The following is a 13,837-nucleotide window of genomic DNA, read 5'->3' on the forward strand; positions in this document are numbered from 1 at the left end:
ACGCATCACACTAGCTATATTTCCATCCATATAATTTTATGCAAATCTTGGGGAAATTGCATAAAGTGCTTGATGGAAACACCAAGATGAAAATTAATTCTAAAAAATGTGCATTAAAAAAAACGTGCGCTCAATTAAAGCGGATTATTTTATATTCGATTAGAAGACATGCACATAAACTACGATTTAAATACATTTACTGAATAAATCCCTCGATGCGCAACAATAACCTCATGTGACTTTCCCTAAGCGTGAGCTGTGATTGGATAACTGGAGTAACCAGCGGACCAATGGCGTCGCAGCGTCTCTAATGTTGGTTTGGTGTTTCTGAAACGCCGGAGTCGAAATGTGTGATCAGAATGAGTGTGTGTAACTCCCTCCAGAAGCGTCTCACACACACGAGTGTGTTCCCGAACACCAGCGTCCGAACGCTAGAGAACACGACAGCGCTTACTGAGTTTCTCTGACGCTCGACACACACTCGTTTATGATGAAAACAGCCGACTGCAGAAACTCAGTTTTATTACTGATAATATGCACCAGTTTCCCAGGAAGTGATGATTTAGTTCTCTTGAACACATGGGATGGAAACGCTGGAAATGTTTAATGCAATATTCCAATTTTTGCAACTTTGAATGGAAAGAATATTTATTGCCATATTGGTATGAAAATTTGGCTGATATATTAAAGCTGATAAATAATGTATTATTTGCTTCAGCTGAGACGCTTCAGATGCAACTGTTCAACATGATGGCTTTAAATTGCGTGAAATATGATTGAAATCATTTCATGATTCATAAATCGGCTATCATAAAATTATAACATTAATAATAATTATAATAAGAACATTAGAATAGTGTGCTTGAGACAGGGCTTTTAATAGTGAGACTTTTGTAATCAGGCTCTCAAAAAATTATGTAAAAAAAAAAACTGATTTAGATTTATCGGCCAATATATTGATTATCGGCTTTCAAATATAAAGAATTATTGGTTATCAGACAATTTTCATATAGCTGAATATAGATATAAATCCCTAATTTTTTGCAATAATCGATAGCATGTCGTGTCAACTGAGATTGCATTAGTTCTACCGCTTTATTCTCATGTTTAAGATTCTCACACACACACACACACACACACGTTCAGACGCTTGAGTGAGGCCGCGGACATTAACAATAAGAAATCATGATATATATAAATACACACACCACACATGAATATATTTAAGAAATATTTACATGTATATACCTTTATATTATGTAGGCCTATAAATAAATAAAAATTCTTAAATATATACATGCAATGCGTGTGTATTTATATATACAAAATAATTATACACAGCACACATGCATATATTATGTAAACACAAACTTATATTTCGGATGTGATTAATCATGATTTATCGCTGCCCTGCACTAGAAAATACAATAGATTCAATATGACACAATGTTTTTTAATTTTACACACGCTAAAAGATGTTGCTAAATAAAATCTACTAGCATTTAAAGAAGAGCAATCCAATAAGATAAGTTTAATAGATCGAGGTGTATGTGTGTGTGGGTGTGTGTGTGTGTATATCAGATATCCAAAACTATATTCTAAAGTCAACAAAATACAGTTTTCGGGGAAATCTAGAGCTATATTCTGCGCAGAACAAAGGCTCTGTCCTGATTTCTGGAGCGAGCGTGTGAGATCATGAGCGGACAGGTACGAGGCTCTCCCAGCCTTCAGGGCGAACGCTGGGTGGAGTAAACACACTTCACACACTGAACCCAGCCTCGCTCTGTCCTGAGCTGTACATGTACAGTATGAACCGTGCCATCAGATCCTCACCTGAACACACACACACACTTCTCTTCTCTCAAGCTTCACCCCGCGCGCCACCTTTAAAAATCAATTTCCATTCTCTGCACCCCCTCCATCTCATTCCTGCTTTTAAAGGAAAGCACCGAGATAACAGCTGCTCGAGCCCTCGGGAAACAGCAGGAGAGGGGGAGGGAGAGCTATAACACACACACGAGAGAGAGAGAGAGAGAGAGAGAGAGAGAGAGAGAGAGAGAGAGAGAGAGAGAGAGAGAGAGAGAGAGACAGAGAGAAAGAGACAGAGAGAAAGAGAGAGAGAGAGAGAGAGAGAGAGAGAGAGAGAGAGGTATAACACACACACACAAAGCTTTTAACTAATAAAAGACTGATTTGTATCGCTGCACGTTAATACTGAAGGTGTGTGTGTGTGTGTGTGTGTGACACACTGACGGATGAAGGAACAACTGTTCACAACACCTGATCCCTTCAGTCAAGAGAGACAGCTGGAGAAACACACGAGACTTTCCTCACCTCCATTAGACCTGCTTTACACCAGACACACACACACACACACACACACGCACGCACGCACACACACACACACACGCACACACACGCACACGCACGAAATGCAGCAACATGAATGATGTAACTCACCGGCCGCACAGGAGTGTAAAAGACTCCCATCATCCTATTGAACGCGAGAGAACAGCGACTAATGCTCTCGATCTCCTCAGTGTCTGACACATTCAAAATCTCCCTCTCGCTCGCTCTGCCTTTCTGTGTGTGTGAGTGTGTGAGTGTGTGTGTGTGTGTCTCTCCTCCCCCTCTAGTCTCTCTCTCTCCTCCCATATCACTTTCTTACTCTCTCTCTCTCTCTCTCTCTTACTCTCTCTCTCTCAATTCAATTCAATTCAAAATGTGCTTTATTGACATCAATTTTTACGATGTATTGCCAAAGCATTTTCAATTTTTACAGTAAATCATCATGCATGTACATAGAAATTCTAAAATGTTGATTAATTGTTCTACTTTTTTTAATGTATATGAATGTATTTAATGTATATTTATAATTCTGTGTGTTGACTCCAAACTTCGTTATTCGAATATAATTTGAATATTTAAAAATAATGATATTCGAACGAATATTGGGCAGCCTTTAATATTCAAACCAGTTATGGGAACTATTTTTTGTAAATGTGTTTGCTTGTAAACGTTGTTTTCAATTCAGATTCCAAGGCTTTTTCACGGCTGGTGCAGTTGTGGATCGCGAGCACATTAGCAAGGCTATTATTGGTCATCTGGGCTCCTGTAGGTGCCGTTAGCGTCCCGTTAGCGCCTATTTAATCAAAACAATGGCCGCGCCAGCGCCTACAACACCCGCGCCTGACGAGCCGTTCGAATCTACACTCCTGACAACTTGAAAAGCAACGTGTGGCGCTACTTTAGACTTAGACCCGTCATGGTTACGGGGGAATCACAGGACACCTCACGATACGATACATGGCTCACGATACGATACCGATAATTTCATGGTACAGCAATTCTGCGATAATCGATATATTGCTAGACAATCCGATAACGATACATCATAATATCCGTCTATCTGACGCTGGGAGCAGGAAAATCTATTCAGCGCATTATTAAAATGTCGATATTTGGCGCCGGCGCATCAATTCTCGTATTGCAAGAACAGCGATATATCGCCCCAGTCCTGGTCACGGGAGATCACGTGGGTGTTCGAAGCGAGATCGCGATCTTTTAACGATAAATAGGGAACCTAATATATTTTACACTTGCAATCGTATTTAAAATCATATTAAAAATTTGAATAAATTAGGCCCATATGATTTACTTTCATGCTATAAAAAAATATTTTTCATAGCCTAATAATAAGATAATGCAGCCTGATTAAACCCATAAGCCTACATTTTATACGAAGAAAGACCGTTGACCATCTTCGTGTACTTTAATGTTGTTTCTTATCTTTTGCTGAAAAAGTGGATTCAACATCATGCATTTGATGGCATTTCTTTAATAAGATCTTAAACTTTCCATATTTCAATGGCAAAATATAAATTTAAACGGCACAATTATTACGCTTATCTCGCGATTACATCAACCGATTAATCAATCATTCATGTTCAACTGCCCAAAAGTTTATTTTTAGGCATCACAAAAGACTATTATATTATTGATGACACTGCATTGTCTCAGAACCTCTGAAAAGAAAGCAGATGTGAAGCTCACAGTCAAACGGCTGGTGATAAAAGGATAAAGAGACGGATGGAGGGATTACAGAGAGAAAAAGAAGATAAAGAGTGAGATTAACTACACTAACTGAACGAACACACACACACACACACACACGAGCAGCTGCTGCTGTAATCTACAAGGCTAATCTAAAACACTGGGATTATAATCAGAGTTTAATGCTTTTCCTCTCGGTTTAAACGGCTGTGGATCTCCTCAGTCATTAAACACATCGCTCAAACCCTCCTCTGACCAGACAAAAGCACGTCGATGGGAAACAGAGTTGTTGTTTAAGGGTTTCATAACCAGGGATCATGATGGAACTGCAAGTTTTTTGTTAAACTGAAAAATACATAAATATACAAAATACACAAGATAAAAATAATTAGGGATGCACCAATATGAAAACTTTGGCCGATACCGATAACTCTTTATATTTGAAAGCCGATAACCGATATATTTAGCCAGATACATCAACATTTTTATATCATTTTTGAGAGCTTAATATATATATTTTTTTTTTTAAGTCTCATGTCCAAATCACACAATTATAATTACAGGTGAAACTGGAAAAATTAGAATATGGTGCAAAAGTTCATTTATTTCAGTAATTCAGCTTAAAAGGTGAAACTAATATATTATATAGACTCATTACATGCAAAGTGAGATATTTCAAGACTTTATTTGTTATAATTTTATGGCTTATAGCTTATGAAAACCTTTTCACAATATTCTAATTTTGAATTTTGGGTTTTCATAATCTATAAGCCATAATCATCACAATTATAACAAATAAAGGCTTGAAATATCTCACTTTGCATGTATTGAGTCTATATAATATATTAGTTTCACCTTTTAAGTTGAATTACTGAAATAAATGAACTTTTGCACCATATTCAAAATTTTTTTTGAAAGATTCCAATCATATTTCAAGCAATTTAAAGCCATCATGTTGAACAGTCGCATCTGAAGCGTCTCAGCTGAAGGAAAAAATACATTACTTATCAGCTTTATTATATAATATCAGGCCAATTTTCTTATCGGGCCGATAACGGTAACATAAAAAAATTAGCATATATCGGCCGATACCGATATGGTGACCGATATATCGTGCATCCCTCAAAAATACAGTAAGTTTTTAACATCTGTGATTGAGAACGAGATCTAGTGAGTAACTCCCTGAGGTCAGCGGCTCTGGGAGTGTTGTAGAGAAAGAGCTGATACTGTACTTCAGAGCGATTGACTGACGCTTGACCTCCATTAATGAACAGAGACGGTCATTTCGGTGACACCAATATGAAGCTTGACTTTCACACTGAGATCAACTGCACAATTGAGACCAGATCTGTGAATAATGAAGGCTTTAATTAAACCTGGGGGCAAAAGCTCCTGAAAATGACATCAATTACAGGCCTGAGATACGAGATCAAGGGCGCTCGGCAGTGGACGAGATTAAACCAGTTCTTCCTGAGAGAAGGAACACACACACCGTAATTAACCTCGGAGGACGCCTGCCGTCTAACGCGAGCGAGTCGAGCGCTCGCCTCTACAGCGCTGCTCATGGGAGAGCTAAAGCTAATACTCCATTCCAGCGGTGCGCTGTTAGCATGTTGCAACGTCAACACCACAACATATTGGAAACATGCAAGTGGGTCATTCAGTGTCGACTCAACCGGACGCTAAAACATGTTGGAGAAAGACATGCATACATGAGGAAGAAAGACAAAATATGTCATGAATGTATATTTACTAGGGGTGTAAAAATATATCGGGTCACAATATATCGCAATACATATATACATAGTGTATAGTTCACCCCCAAATAAAAATTACTGTGTGAAAAATTTAAGCTTTCATAGTTTTAGTGTCAGTACTACATTAAACTACTATATAATGTTGAACAATGTATAATAATGCAGCGGGGGAATATGTGTGTGTCCTGATAATGCCAAATGTCTGATGTTACCAGTAAAAAGTGGCCTACATTTTTATAAATATATCTAGTCAGTGACAGTTCAAGCATATTCGTCTAAAATAATCTGTATTTCCAGCTGAATAATCATGAATATTGTTATTCACTATTGTCCTATGCTTTGGGTTTCCAGCACCAAGTCCAAGTCTGTTCACTTACACAATATGAAACCAAATGTAACATTTTAATCATATGTCTTGGATTATCGCAATAATATTGTATCGTGAGTTCAGTGTCGTGGTATCGAATCGTGACATGAGGGTGTCGTTACAGCCTTAATATTTACTGAGTAATCCAGTGTCAAAATTAACATTTTCACATGAGATTTGGTGCCAAATTACAAAATGGCTTTAGTAAGATGGCAGCATCATTATTTTATTTTATTCACATTAAGATCTCCATATCTCTGGGATTGAACCATATTAGGCCTTTAAAATTAAGACATCAAAATAAAAGTTTGTTAAGAATCAGAATCTAAAAGGATATTAAGAAATCTTTAACACTTCTTGAGTTACAGGCATGCAAACTTGCAGCAAAAACACACAATAAGTGCTTTTTCCCCATTTTGAACAGTCGCCGTTGGCATATAATGCAACAAATATTGCTAAAGTCAACATGTTTAACTGATAGACCAACCAATCTCTGTGTAAAAATAAAATAATGATGCTGACATCTTTCTAAAGTAATTTTTATCCCCCTATAAATTGGCTCCAAAGCTCATTTTAACCCCCTTATTAAAATAGTGGATTACTCAGTAAATATACATTTAAATACTTTGGCTTTGGTTTGTCTTTCTTCAAAAAAAATATGATCAAAATAAATTTGATCCGGGGAATTTTCCAGAACGTGGTTGATTTGACGTAATGACCTCAATAGTATTTAATGATTTGAACAATCGAACATTTTCCTCTTTTCAATCGCCATCTTGGATGTTTTCACTGATCTCAGGGCAGTGCATTATGGGATTGCCTTCACCATGAAGAATGTACACGATCCTTAGGAACGGTCTTTCTGTCTGTATCTCTGTGTGTGTTTAATTGGGGCTGCGCGTTTAATGGGTCTATAGCGCTGTATAATCAGATTAGCGCCGGCTCACGCGCGCCGGCAGAGTTCAAGCCGCTCTATTGTTTACGCATTAAAACAAGAGGATGATCACGACATGAGGGACAAGCGGAGGTGACGCAGCGCTGCAGTTTAACGGTGACTTATTACAGTCCGAAAGATGCGACGCGGTTAATATTAACTGGAGGCGAGCGGATCGGGGCGCTTGCACAACACACGAGCGGGAACGGTGTCTCTCGCGCACAGTAACTGCAGCCGGAGATGATGTTGAGGAGACGTGTGTGTTAAGAGTGTTATCTCTTCTCTTCTGCTCTTGATAAACCGCCGCTCGAGCTGGAACTAATGTCCCTCCTCCAGTCCCCTGAGGGAGCGCTCAGCACTGCGAAAGACATGATGCTGATTCCAGAAATAATCTGCAGTGCTGATGTTTGCAGAGAAGCTCACTGCAAAAGAGGATCATATTCTGCATCAAATTATTACATTGTTTAAATTCATTCCTTTTTCGCTAACTGTGATTTTGTAAGTGTGACCCTGGATCAGAAACCCAGTCACGAGTCTCACGGGTTTATTTCTGGCAATACATTGTATGGATAAAAAATATAGATTTTTCTTTTATGCCAAAAATCATTAGATGTAAACAATGCATCATTATATCTAGAGATACGTCGTTTCAAAACTATACGATTTTCGTTCATCTTCCAAACAGAAATTAAGAGTTTTCTTTTTAATGCAACCTGAGAGATTTCAGTCCCTACATTTAAAGGCCATTCCTCTATTACTTACTAGATACAAAAAGTAACCGTAATTAGGGGTGCACGATATATCGGCCGCCGATATAATATCGGCCGATATGGTCATTGTTTTACACATCGGTATCGTTCCGATGTCAAAATATGGCCGATGTGAACAGGCCGATTATCATTCCTGTGTATTTGACGTGCGTGTGGGGGCGGGGATGTTTGTTTTTGCACGAGCGCATTTCAGCTGTGAACAGCGCTGGTGTGTAGGGGCGCGCGCTTTACAGAGGGTGCACCCTTTATCACGTCTCGTCAGAGCGAGGGGAATAACTGATACTGTGGGAACAGTTTTTATGTGTAGTGGTGCGTACTTTATGGTGGGCACACGATCAACATTTGTTATATCTCCCGTGCTGGACGGGGCGAGGTTTGAACCCGGGTTTGTGTGTAGGCACGCGCACTTCATTGTGGGCGCGCGAACTAGTCATTACACCGTGTCCTAACTACACGCGATGCCGCGACACGCGATAAAAGGTATATTTTCAATGTTAATCAGAGCTTTATGTCCTAACCAGCCGCGACGGCGACACGCGACGATTCTATTTTAGAAACTGTTTCTATTTTTCTGCGACGTCGCGCTGGAATAACAAACACAACGTGTGGCAATGATAATCTCAGGCACTGTTTATGTGCTTTATTTAATGTTAAAAGCATGTAATGTGACTTTGAATATCATTTAGTGCTCCAGCTTTGTAGCTGTAAAAGCAACAATGGATAATTCACCTCAGATCTTGAAATTAAACAAATGGAAACAAGAACGTTCAAACTGAAGAAACAAATGTATTATTTGACAAAGATTGTTTAAGTAACTCAGTAGCCTATGTATTTGAATACTGTTTAAATGGTGTAATATATTTGTGAATTTGATTATGTAGCTACTTATCCATTTTCTTGCGATTGCCGTCAAGATTACTCTCTGGTGCTGTGCACTTGACGCGACAGCCTGCCCACACACCGTTCTGATTGGCTCTGGGTTTTGATTGATTTGTATGCAACTCGCAGTCGCGTCGCGGCTAGAGTGGACATACAAATTATTAATGACTGATATTGGTACACACAGGTAAAGGTGCCCAATATCAGTAATTTCTGAAAATAAATTACAAAAGTAAAAAAAAAAAAAAAAAGTGTTTTGGAAAATAGCTCTTTATTTGATTATCATAAAAATGTGTTTTCTATACAGAGATATCGACATCGGTAAATATCGGTATCGGCCATAACAGCAATATTAATATCGGTTATCGGTATCGGCCACAATATTCACATCGGTGCATCCCTAACCGTAATAATCATTTAAAAAAAAAAAGATTTTTATTGTCATTCCAAAACATGGTACATGAGCTGGAGCGAGAGTAGGTACTGAGGTCCGGTTAAAAGACTCACAAATAAATAAGTACACTACTCATCATGAATAAATACAATCAATACAAATAACAAATCATACACACCCATATTTACACACTAAAAACTAGGGCTGTAAACGATTAATCGCGATTAATCGAATCCAAAATAAAAGTTTGTTTACATAATATATGTGTGTGTATGGTGTATAATTATTTTGTATATATAAATACACAAACATGCATAGATTTAAGAAAAATGTGTTATTTATATATAATAATTCTATTTATATATAATATAAATCATATAAAAATATATATGCAGTATATAAATGCAAATATTTATCAAATATATACATGCATGTGTGTGTATTTATATATAAAAAATTATTATACACAATACACACACATATATATTATGTAAACAAACTTTTATTTTGGATTCGATTAATCGCGATTAATAGTTTACAGCCCTACTAAAAACCCTGAAAAATTATGGCGTTTCAGTGAAATTACTACATTAAACTACTATAGGCTATATAATGTTGAATATAATGTATAATCATAATTAAAATTATAATATCATTTCAATAATAATAATAATCAAGTAATATAATAAAAAAACTTTCTTTTGGATTAAAATACTGCGATAGTATCATATTGTGAGTTCAGTATCGCGATTTGTATCGAATCGTGACGTGTATCATTACAGCCCTGGTCATTTATGATCACATTTTCAGCCCAAATTCTCATTACTGTAATATTATACTGTAATTATTCTTAATGGAGACTCTCATTGCTGTAACGAAAAAAAAAAAAAAAACGAACTTAGTGTATTACAGTAACGAATCACTCTGGCACAAGAATTATTCATTCAAATCGGTATACACTCAAAAAAAAGTTTTTCTTATAAAAATATACTTTTTAAAATATTTTTTAATAAAAAGCCTTATTTTTTGTTTCACAAAGAACCTTTCAGTGATCCGTTCTTAAACTAAACATTTTTTTAAATAATCAGATTTTAATAATAATCTAAAGAACCTTTATTTCTTTGCATCATGCAAACGGGAATGAAAAATAATGGAAAAACACTTTATCGTTCTAAAAAGAAGATTAAAGTCATCTAGCCGACATTATTCAGAATAAAACTTCCTTCTTCTGGTTTGGAGGTGAAATATGGGGCAGACGTTTTCTTGGCGGGTTTGAGGAGATTCAGGCCAGAATCTGAACGGCTGAATGTGTTTTTCTGCTGATATTTGAGGATCGGCTCTGATCTGCAGAGTAAAGACAGAAACATCTGGAGTCCATGTGTGTGAAGCAGACGACTGGAGCAGAGAGAGACAATGAGTCACACACACAACCCCGTCATGTGCCTCATTTCCTTAAGGACTGAGGAGAAACTCACTGCCAACACACACACACACACACACACACTCACACACACTCACTCACACACACTCACACACACTCACACACACTCACACACACTCACACACACACACACTCACACACACAGACACACACTCTCTCTCTCTACCACACACACAAACTCTCACACACACTCTCTCTCTCTCTCTAAAACACACACACAAATTCTCTCACACACACATACATTCACACACACACACACACACTCTCTCTCTCTCTCCCACACACACACACACACACTCTTACACACACACACTCTCTCTCTCTCTCTCTAAAACACACACTCTCTCTCTCTCTCTAAAACACATCACACACCACACACACACACACACTCTCACAGACAGACACACTCTCTCCCTCTCTCTAAAACACACACACACACACACACACTCTCTCTCACTCTCTCTCTAAAACACATCACACACACACACACACACTATCTCTCTCTCTCTCTCTCAAACACACACACACTCAACTGAGCAGCGTGTCACTGGAAGATCTTCTGAGAGTAGAAGCGACGACTCCCTCAGACTCCTGCCCTGTAACTCCCTGCTAAAGGAGAACAGCAGAATGGAGAGATCAGGCGAAAGAGAGACGAGAACGTGAACAGATGGTGGAGCCGAAGAGGAGGAGCTCAGCGAACGACGGAGGTGAAGAAGAAAGAACAGATGATTTGCGTTTCAAACCTCTCACTTACTTCATGTGTGTCTGTTAGAGTCTGAATGTCTGTCTGGAGTTTAACGCTTCCTGTGTGTGTGTGTGTGTGTGTGTGTGTGTGTGTGTGTGTGTGTGTGTGTGTGTGTGTGTGTGTGTGTGTGTGTGTGTGTGTGTGTGTGTATTCCTGCTGAACACATTTAAGATGGAGGTCTGGCGTCCTGACATAAGCCTCATGGCTGTATGTGTGTGTGTGTGTGTGTGTGAGAGAGAGAGACTCCCTCATCGAAGTACCAGAAAATGAAAAACACATTGCTCAACAACACACTTAAAGAAATAGAGCGGCTTTAAAAGGTCAGTAATAGCTCTGAAGGGAAGAGTTCGCCTGAAACAAACTCAACGCAAGGAGATGGAAAAGAAATTCTAACTCTGCTCGACTTCAGGCATCGTTGCATTCAGAAACACGTCAGACGGACACGCGTAACAAACACACACTGCATTCTCAGCATTAACGCAAAGAGCGCAACAGCCGACATACAGTCCTTTATCTACTTTATATATATATGGTCCCTTATCTACTTTTTATATACGGTCCTTTATATATATAGTCTTTTATCTATACGGTCCCTTATCTACTTTTTATATACAGTCCTTTATATATATAGTCTTTTATCTATACAGTCCCTTATCTACTTTTTATATACGGTCCTTTATATATATAGTCTTTTATCTATACGGTCCCTTATCTACTTTTTATATACGGTCCTTTATATTAGGGATGCACCGATGTGAATATTGTGGCCGATACCGATAACCGATATTAATATTGCTGTTATGGCCGATACCGATATTTACCGATGTCGATATCTCTGTATAGAAAACACATTTTTATGATAATCAAATAAAGAGCTATTTTCCAAAACACTTTTTTTTTTTTTTTTACTTTTGTAATTTATTTTCAGAAATTACTGATATTGGGCACCTTTACCTGTGTGTACCAATATCAGTCATTAATAATTTGTATGTCCACTCTAGCCGCGACGCGACTGCGAGTTGCATACAAATCAATCAAAACCCAGAGCCAATCAGAACGGTGTGTGGGCAGGCTGTCGCGTCAAGTGCACAGCACCAGAGAGTAATCTTGACGGCAATCGCAAGAAAATGGATAAGTAGCTACATAATCAAATTCACAAATATTACACCATTTAAACAGTATTCAAATACATAGGCTACTGAGTTACTTAAACAATCTTTGTCAAATAATACATTTGTTTCTTCAGTTTGAACGTTCTTGTTTCCATTTGTTTAATTTCAAGATCTGAGGTGAATTATCCATTGTTGCTTTTACAGCTACAAAGCTGGAGCACTAAATGATATTAAAAGTCACATGACACGCTTTTAACATTAAATAAAGCACATAAACAGTGCCTGAGATTATCATTGCCACACGTTGTGTTTGTTATTCCAGCGCGACGTCGCAGAAAAATAGAAACAGTTTCTAAAATAGAATCGTCGCGTGTCGCCGTCGCGGCTGGTTAGGACATAAAGCTCTGATTAACATTGAAAATATACCTTTTATCGCGTGTCGCGGCATCGCGTGTAGTTAGGACACGGTGTAATGACTAGTTCGCGCGCCCACAATGAAGTGCGCGCCCCTACACACAAACCCGGGTTCAAACCTCGCCCCGTCCAGCACGGGAGATATAACAAATGTTGATCGTGTGCCCACCATAAAGTACGCACCACTACACATAAAAACTGTTCCCACAGTATCAGTTATTCCCCTCGCTCTGACGAGACGTGATAAAGGGTGCACCCTCTGTAAAGCGCGCGCCCCTACACACCAGCGCTGTTCACAGCTGAAATGCGCTCGTGCAAAAACAAACATCCCCGCCCCCACACGCACGTCAAATACACAGGAATGATAATCGGCCTGTTCACATCGGCCATATTTTGACATCGGAACGATACCGATGTGTAAAACAATGACCATATCGGCCGATATTATATCGGCGGCCGATATATCGTGCACCCCTACTTTATATATATATATAGTCTTTTATCTATACGGTCCTTTATCTACTTTATATACACAGTCCTTTATATATACAGTCTTTTATCTATACGGTTCCTTTATCTACTTTTTATATACGGTCCTTTATATATACAGTCTTTTATCTATACGGTCCTTGATCTACTTTATATACACGGTCCTTTATATATATAGTCTTTTATCTATACGGTCCTTTATCTACTTTATATATATACGGTCCTTTAACTACTTTATATACGGTCCTTTATATATATAGTCTTTTATTTTATATATACAGTCCTTTATATACACAGTCTTTTATCTATACAGTCCTTTACTTTATATACACGATCCTTTATATATACAGTCTTTTATCTACTTTATATACACAGTCCTTTATATACACGGTCCTTTATCTATACGGTCCTTTATCTTCTTTATATACACGGCCCTTTATATATATATTTTTTTTTGTCTATACGGTCTTTTATCTACTTTA

The 13,837-nt window shown here is 38.0% G+C and overlaps 1 protein-coding gene across 1 annotated transcript in view; it reads right to left on the reverse strand.

Annotated features, from left to right (window-relative positions):
• rbfox2 (RNA binding fox-1 homolog 2) overlaps positions 1-13,837 on the reverse strand; it is a 41,111-nt gene that overhangs the window by 24,195 nt on the left and 3,079 nt on the right. The window lies entirely within an intron of this gene.

The sequence above is a fragment of the Phoxinus phoxinus genome, assembly GCF_949152265.1.
Source record: "Phoxinus phoxinus genome assembly, chromosome: 11".
Classification (NCBI taxonomy): Eukaryota; Metazoa; Chordata; class Actinopteri; order Cypriniformes; family Leuciscidae; genus Phoxinus; species Phoxinus phoxinus.